Raw genomic sequence first — 7,360 nt, 5'->3', positions numbered from 1 at the left:
ACAAAATAATTCATTGTTCCCAAATACTTTAGTGCTGGATAGGAACCAAATAGTAATAGCTGTCTCCCCCTTAAATTAGAAATGCCCTCCTTGGGCTTCAAAATATCAGGCAAAACAATTTTTGAGTTCGTTGCTATATATGCCAGTGACATCTTTAGACTTGAGTTCAGTTGAAAAGCTTCAGGAAACCTCTTTGAGAGGAAACTTTCTATTAACTTTTAGTAAATCTAAGATTCCTACCCTAATATTTAAGAAAAGAAGACTATTCCAGTCAGTTGGGATATCCCTAAATAGAGCATTTAAAGATAGACAACTCAAGCCACTTTTTCTTAAAAGGAAGACTGTGCATTTTCAGTTAGAGTGGGATCTTTTTAAGACTAAAACAGTTATAGGATCAGATCTATCTAGAGAAGTATTTAGATAGGTGTGTGGAGGTAGATCAGCTAACAGACAATTTTGAGGAAAAAATTGTTTGAAGCCTATAAAATAACACCAATAAGAGAACAAGAGGAGATTTTCAAAAGACTTAAGCCATTAGTAGATAAATTGCGGGCATATAAGAAATTAAAACCTATTTATTCATTAACACCTGACATAGTTAATTGTAGGGTCTACAGAGAGAAGGGAGAAACAGTAAAGCATAATATAGTACAGTCTGAGCCTCTAAATAAAAGCAACTACATAATTAATTCTAACCCATTGAAGGAGTCCACACTAAGGAACATCAATGACACAGTGAAAGCCCAAGATAAATGGCTAGTAATTATCTAGAACCAAATAAGCTGGGACAACAAGAGTTCAATTTATCAAGGGGAAACAGGTGCTGGTTCAATTAATACTGGGAGTGCATTCGATGACATTAATACGGAACTAAATCCAATCTTTGATTTTTTAAAAATAATTCATCAAAATCTGTGATTTGTATTCTTTCGGCTTTAGTTGACACCCCCCGCTATCCTGCTTAGAACATACATATATCATTTTGTATTAGAGAATTATGAGTTGTTGATATGTTATTTGTTAAAATTGTATGTTGTATATTTTTCTATCAGAATGTATCTGTGCCTGACTTGTTATAAAGCAGGCAGGTGAGGGTGGATAGAAGAGGGGAAGGAAAAAAAATTAGTCTACTGTTTACAAATCATAACTTAAAGTGTATAGTGGAGTGCAGTTTTTTTTCATTATTATCCCCCCCCCCTTTGGCACTCTTCAATGACTAATATCAAATTAATAGATTTTAATGTTAATGGGCTAGGATCTATACTTAAAAGGAGGCGTATAAAGAATATTATTAATAGAAAGGTCCCTGATACCCTTTGCCTCCAAGAAACCCATCATAAAAGGGGCCCACATAAACTACTCTCATGGACAAAGCGGGATGCCTGCTATGCAGCAGAGGGCTCATCTAAATCCAGGGGAGTCTTAATTGCAATTGCCCCATGGGTGGATTTTCATCTAATGGATGTGCTCCATGATTCAAAAGGCCGTTACATTTTTATTAAAGGGCTATTGGATGGAACTGAGAAAGTTATCATAAGGTCAATTTATTGCCCCAATACTCATCAAGGATTTTTTCTTAGAGACACTTTAAGGATTTTGGATTCGTTTAGAGAAGGGGAAATAATTTTGAGAGAAGACCTCAGTGATATTCTGGAAGATTTTGACAGTAATCAGAAAAGATCTCATTTCAATCCAGGTTTGAACAAGACTTTGGCCAATGCTGGTCTAATTGATTTCTGGCGATATTTGCACACAGGAGAAAAAGATTATTCTTATAACTCTGCCAGACATAATTCTAATTCCATATTAGATTATATTTTATTGTCTGGCAAATGGAGAGATTCAACTGTGGATGCCAAAATTGGGAATATAATTACTTCCAATCACTCACTTGTACAAGTGACAATTCTTCTCGGAAATAAATGCAAAAGACCCTTCTCTTGGTCTTTGGATTCTAGGCTCCTAATTAGAAAACCCTCCAGAGAAAAAATGAAGAGAGTAATTAAAAAATTGATTAAAGAAAATGAGGCTTCAGTGCCCTCTCTAGCAACCCTGTGGGATACCCTCAAAGTGGTTGGTAGAGGACAATGCATACAGGAGCTTAGTACCATCAAGCGTAATGCTAGGGCCATAGTGATTTGGTTGCTTCAAGAAATAAAAACCTTGGAAGATCAGCATAAAAAAGGGATGAAGTAAGAGTTCTATGGGAATTCTCTTTTTTTTCTAAAGAGAGAAGGGAACTACACCTTATGGAATTTAATATAATAGCCAGGGATCTGCACAAAACAGAAATATTATGAGTTTGGCAACAAGCTTTCTAAATTATTGGCCAATTATATTTGGAAGAAAAGATGTAAAAAACACATTGTTTCCATTCTCAGTCAAAAAGGTGAACAGGTTTTTAAGACTGCTGAAATTAACAAAGTTTTAAAGATTTTTTTTCATGAATTTATACTCCTCGGTTAACCCAGACCCTAAAAAAAATGATCAATTGGAACAGAGAGCTCATTTTAAAAAGTTACCTTACAGTTATAAATCTCTCTTAACTAAACCTATTACATTAGATGCATTATATGAGATGATTAAAAAAAAACAAAAACCTAATAAATCTCCTGGGTTGGGTGGCTATGGGGGGAATTTTTATAAAGCATTTAAGGTGGAGATATCACCTTTACTTCTTTTGTTATTTAATCCAATTTTACAAGGAAACCCATTTCCAAATTCATGGCATTTTGTAAGGATTATTTTAATTCCCAAACCAGATAAAAACTCTGAAGTAGCTGATTCCTGTCAGCCTATTATACTTATCAACCAGGACGCAAAACTTTTTATTGGGATTCTAGTGAACAGATTGGGAGATCTGGCCATTTATTATACTAACACAGATCAATCTGGATGTATTAGGGAAAGACAAATAGCAGATATGATTAGAAGTCTTTTTAATTTTATTTTCCATAATTCACACAATAGGGCAAGGATGTTGGCCATTTCCTCCTTTGATGCTCTAAAGCAGTGGTCCCCAACCTTTTTGGGACCAGGTACCGGTCCGTGGAAGACAATTTTTCCATGGACTGGGGGGGGGATAGGGCTGGGCTGCATTAGGGGTGTGGGAACCCCCCTTACCTTGGGTCCATGGGGGTCAATCTGTCCCTCCCCCCCGGAATCCTCGTCAGCCCTGGACTCACCGCGGAGCTGCTGGCTGGCTCCGGCCGGGGGAGGACTTCCAGCCGCTGGGATGCAAATGGCATCCGCATAGCAGATGCCATTTACGTCCCTGTTCTTTGCAGTAATAGGCTATTACTGCAAAGAACAGGGCCGGAGACGGCTGGCAGCTCCGCGGACTTGCTGCGGAGTGGAGCTGGCCTGGGCCAGCGAGGATTCCAGGGTGGAGGGGGAGGGACGGATCACCTCCCCCCCTGGACCCAAGGTAAGGGGGGGTTCCCACACCCCTACTGTGGCCTGATCCCTAATGGGCCACGGACCAGTACCGGTCCGCGGCCCAGGGGTTGGGGACCTCTGCTCTAAAGTCTTTGACAGGCTGGAATGGAATTTTCTTTTTAAAGTCTGTGAAGTGGTGTAGATGGGTGATTCCTTTTTAAGGATTTTGTGTTTATTATATTCTACACACAGGGCAGTGATGGGAACAAATGGGGTAGATTCAGACCCCATTTCCATCAACAGGGGGACTAAACCGGGGTGCCCACTTTCTAGGGATGTACAAAACTCTTACCTGGCTCCGCACCGGGCAATCTGTGGTGGTGGGGAGGCGCTCCGTCCCTCCCTCCGGAATCCTCCCCAGCCGGCTCTGCTCTGCGGCAACTCTGCAGAGCCACTGGCCAGGGCCGCCCACAGCTGGACATCTGGCCACTGGGCTGCACAGGGACACAAATGGCGGCCGCCGTAGCCGCCGCCATTTGCGTCCGTGTTTTTAGCCATGATAGGCTACATAAGTATTTACGTAGCCTATCACAGCTAAAGACATGGACACAAATGGTGGCAGTTATGGAGGCCACCATTTGTGTTCCTTCCTATTGCCGTGATAGGCTACGTAAATACTTATGTAGCCTATCACGGCCTTTCGAAAGTGGTGAATGGCGACCGCAGACATGGCTGCCATTCGAGGAGCACCAAAACGGCCGACAAAGGTAGGCTCCATTCCGGGCTCATTTCACGGGGTGGTGGGGTGGGTGGCTTCATTCCGCCATGGATTCTGGGAGGCCGAATGCATTGGCAGTCGGCCTCCCTGGAATCCGTGGCGGAATTCTCCCAACATCCCTACCACTTTCACCCTTGTTATTCGCCTTCGCTATAGAGCCCTTAGCTAATTTAGTGTGGAATAACCCCAAGGTTACTGGTGTATCTATTAATGGTGAAAGGTATCTTCTAAAGCTTTTCATAAGGGGAACCCTGACACAGTTTCTCATTTTTCAAACCTTAAATTCATTTTTCTCTTCTTTCTGCATCAGTTCATTTAAAAAAAAAATGCTCACAAAATGTGTACACAAAATGCATATGTTAAGATAAGTGAGCCCAAAGATGTGTATTTATCTTAATATGCATATTATGTATGCAGTTTTTCTTAATAACTGCTATTTGGCTGAATATAATGTGTGTGGGGGGGTGAATGTTATTTTCACTAACATGCGTATATTTGTGTGCATTTTTTTCATTGGGGAACTGCATTGCTAAATTCTGAACACTGTATATTGAAGCAAAAGTGTACTTTGGTTAGCCTGTTGGTTTGGGAAGTGTGAATTAGTTAAGTTTGAAACAAAATGTGACCCAAGCAAAGTTCTCCGTCATATCTAGTCACCAGCCAGGGCCTCCAACCACCAGTCTCCAATGCCTTATTTACTGTATCACCAGTGCTTTGGCCTCTTGGCAAACTAAGCACATAACACTAGAGGCTGTCCTCTGACTTCAGTATCAGCCTGAATTCTACCAGTTACCCCACAAGCCAACTGGAACCCACCAGACCGTATAAACCCCTAACATCCAAGTCAGCTCCTCCATCCCAGCCACTCAACTCCTTGGTTAGCCATACAGACTCAAAGCCATGTCTCCCCTTCCTTATCTGCTAAATGTAGAACCTGATGACCAGGCTGTCTCTGACCCCTGTCATCTGCCTCTGGTCATTTAGATTCTTATTTGCCCGCTTTAAAATGTGAGCATCCACCCACTTTACATTATTCAGTACTCTATATACCACAGCACACTATTTCATTCCTAAACCAAATATATCTCCTTTTGTACAAACCTCTCAGGTCCATCCCCATATTCCTTTGCCATCTGATGTTCAAGGGGTGGGCATGAGACAGAGGGCCTCCTCAGTCATAGTGCCCAGATTACAGAAGAGGTTGCCTCAGGAAGGGTGCTTGGTTCCCTCATTACTAACTTAGTCAGGTGGTGAAGACTATTTTATTTTAGTGAGTGTTTACTTATATTCCTCATTTCTACCTTTTATTGTTCTATTGTTGGCTTGTATTTTTCAACTTGAAGTTGTTTTCTTTTGAGCCATTGGAAAGGAAATTACTGAAATAAATACATTGGGTTGGTTCTGGAACAATTCTTTAACACGAATTGCATTAGTTTGATGCATGCACAACTAAAAAGCATAGTACGTGGGGGGGGGGGTTCTCCCAGAGCCCTCCGCGGCCGGAAATCCAGCTGCGGACGGCTCTGGCCTGGCTGGGCCTGGCCAGCTGCTCCACAGAGCTGCCACAGAGCACAGCCAGCCATGGAGGATTCCGGGGGGGGAGGAACGGAGTGCCTCCCCCCCCGGCCAGGATTCCGGGAGGAGGGACAGAACGCCTCCCCCCCCACCACCATCAACATAATCTGCGGAAAGGTAAGTGACTTTCATACATCCCTAGGGATTCCCACAGTGGATCCAGTTACACTTACTATGGAATAACTGCATCTCAAACACATCCAGCAACATTTACTGGATAGCAATTATGGGATTGGAGCTAGCCTACTCTAGTGCACATGCATACATCAGTGGAGGTTGGTAGCTCTGGCTTTGGTGGGGCTGTGAATCCACTCTGGGTTTCAGTCAGAATCACTCAGAACTCTAAAGGAGCTGTCCAAGGTGCTGAACCCTATCCCCCAAATAACCTAGTTTGGGGATGGGGTGCTTAAGCAACTGGCAGCCATGGAAGCAGCACATGCAGGAGTGGGGGAAATAAGCTACAGTGCATGGCTTCCCCTGCTGATCATGTGAACCCAGCCTCTGTCTCTGTGTCTGTGCTTCTCTATACAAGGCTTTTATCGTGCGCTCGTGATAGGTCATTCACGGAAGTTTTCAGGTCCTTTACACGATGTTGTCAACCTCAAGGGCCTCTCCTGTGCTTTATGACCTTTGTCCCATTTTCTTTAAGATTGAGGAATGTGCAGCATTTTCTCTAGAAGCACTATCATCTGCTTTAATGGCTGTATGAACTTCTGTAATTGTGCTATATCACAGCACCATCTAGTGGCTGTCTAATCAAACATATAGAACTTGCAGGGAAAGAAAACCCCTGAAAAACAGCCCATGTGAGCCTGCGTAAAGGAGGTGATCTTAATACCGCAAAGGATCCAGAAGCAGAAGCCCTGCTGTTGGATAAAACCCTGATGTAGAGAAGCCCTCTGTCTCTCATACATGTACACACACTGACACACATAGAGAGGAAAGTGGAAGAAGTAGATGCGTGCAAATCCAAGGAAACAGCAGCTCAGCTTTGCATTTTGGAAGAAACCAGAGAGAGAGAGAGAGCGAGAGAGAGAGAGAGAGAGAGAGAGAGAGAGAGAAGGAGGGAGGCACCAGTGAGTTTTGCTGAAAGCATCTTGTGGGGTGCAGGGTCCCTCTCTGGGATCGAATGTAGGGAGGCAGATCTGCTTCCTTCTATGAGGGCCTGCCATTTGCCTCCACTTATTCTCTGCCTCTGTATTTATAAATAAAACAAATATTTCAAAGACACTTGAAGTCTCTGGTGCTCTCCCTCTCTCCTCCAAAAGACAGTGAACCAGGGTAACATTGTCCCTGGAACTTCTCACTGCTCAGGGAAGTGAGGAGAGGGATTCACCAATAGAGCCAAAATAGGGGGATATGCATCCCCCACCAAAATTGTCCCTGGTAAATATGGACAGTACTTGTGTTGTCACAACAATGACAAATTGCAAAAGACAACTCCTTCCCCCTCCTTCCTGTTCCTCCTCCATCTCCTCCCCAGCTATCCAGGGGGCCAAGCCAGCAATTTCTCACCGGACCTCAAGCCCCAGCTGGATGCCTAGGAATCTGCTATAATGTAAGAGATGCTGGGGCTGAATGCTTTGCCAGACCCTCTTTCTGGATGTAATGGAAGGCCACTCTGTTAAT

This window comes from Heloderma suspectum, chromosome 6 (assembly GCF_057233095.1).
Source record: "Heloderma suspectum isolate Gila_16-S chromosome 6, 16-S_ref, whole genome shotgun sequence".
NCBI lineage: Eukaryota > Metazoa > Chordata > Lepidosauria > Squamata > Helodermatidae > Heloderma > Heloderma suspectum.
The sequence above is the reverse complement of the archived record's forward strand: the minus strand, read 5'-3'. Positions refer to the sequence as shown.